This window comes from Atta cephalotes (assembly GCF_000143395.1).
Source record: "Atta cephalotes unplaced genomic scaffold scaffold00022, whole genome shotgun sequence".
Classification (NCBI taxonomy): Eukaryota; Metazoa; Arthropoda; class Insecta; order Hymenoptera; family Formicidae; genus Atta; species Atta cephalotes.
The window spans coordinates 1,969,292-1,971,059 of record NW_012130086.1 but is presented as its reverse complement, the minus strand read 5'-3'; positions in this window follow the sequence as shown (position 1 = coordinate 1,971,059).

Below are 1,768 nucleotides of genomic sequence, written 5' to 3'. Positions count from 1 at the left end.
TGTGTGTGTGTGTGTGTGTGTGTGTGTGTGTGTGTGTGTGTGTGTGTGTGCGCGCGCGTGTGTGTGTGTGTGTGTGTGTGTACTTCGAGATTTCTAGCTATATTTATCATAATCGGATTATAGAGATATATTGGAAATTTTGGAAAACATTGGAAAACGATCTCGAAAAAAGAAACGGGATATATGAATATATATTTGTTAATAAAAAACATGTTTTTTATTTTTGTATGTTGTATAACTAATTCAAAACTTCACTTTCACTTATTCAGTACATTTACTCATTTTGTTGTGAAAAATTATCAAAAATTTCAAGCAATTTGACTCTGCAGTCTCTAAAATAAAGGCAGTATTCAAGTAAATTCGGATTAAAATAGAGATAAAAAAGAGAAGGATACTTTATATATAATTTTATTCGGCCACTGCGAAGAAATTTATCATTTACTTATCGCTTTGCTGCAAAGAAAACTTATTCTTGTACAAGCACGTTCGCAGCATTAGTATTTCTCCATACAACGCGTTACATTATGAATATAATACGGTACACTTAGGTGGAAATGCATCTCGAGTAGCCAACACCCGCTGGCTCGCATCCGAAAAACGCCCGATGGACTCTCGGAGACTCTTAAATATCGATCCATGGGAAAATGAATGACTTGTTTCGTGCTTTGGGCGTCAAGGCGAGCTAATTCGCATATTCAATCGTATGCATTAAAACCGGGCAGCTATTAGGTGCACGTGAAGCAAGCATGATGTAGCAGCCAGCAGCCGCAACCTGAATTCGATCGCTCGATTACACGCAGTTCGGTTGCCTAATATCGTGCCAAAGGTTACAGGTCGTGTATCATGTGACGACCTTGTCCATAATCCCTTTGCCGTGACCATCCAGTAAAGGTCCATCGAATTTCGTATGAGAAAAACGATAATGGGAACCATCTTCAATCAATGAGCGATTCCTGAGGTCCAGACGGGGAATGCCGGTTTAAAATTGCCTGAAATTCTTCTGCGATAGTTTTGCCACAGGCGATTAATTCGCGAATTCCCGCAGTTGCGAAAGTCGCAAGTGGGAGAATATAAAGTCGCGAAGCGCGTGCGAAGGACTCGTTCGAGACACTTGGGTCATTTGAGATAAAATCAAGAGAAAGAAAAAGAATGAAAATGAGAGTGCGAGGCAAACGAATTTTCAAAGTACAGTTTTTCATTGATGGCTGAGAAGATGCATGGAATGAGCGCTGTGCGCTTCTCGTGGACAAAGAAAGAATCCATCTTTCTCGGCGGGCACGAGTCATCTATATATATGTAGTTTGTACTAACGAAGAGAGTGTCCTTGTCTCATTGTGCCGAGGGAAAGAGATCGCTGGCGAGATCTGAAATCTGAACAGTCTCTTTTGAGATTCTCGCCCGGATAATAGCGACAGAGATGAAAGTGGATTGCAGCGGGGGAAGAAGAGCCGAGTGATATAAGCGGGCAGGATAGGGAAGGGGATACCGATAATTCTCTCATCCTCTCCGCACTGCGTCCAAGTATCTCGAAAAATACCGCAGAATTTCAGACGCGACGTTTGTATTCACGCTTTCACGATTTTTAATGTACTTCGATTGAAAAGACACGCACCATGAATGATGTTTTAAAGAGATGTATATAAATCGGGTTACCAGTCCTAGAGATAACTGATGCAACATCGTCAATAATAATTGTGATCCGATTCTAAATCCTATGGATCTTCTCAGCTCTTCTCTCTCTCTCTCTCNNCTNTCTCTACTACTTACT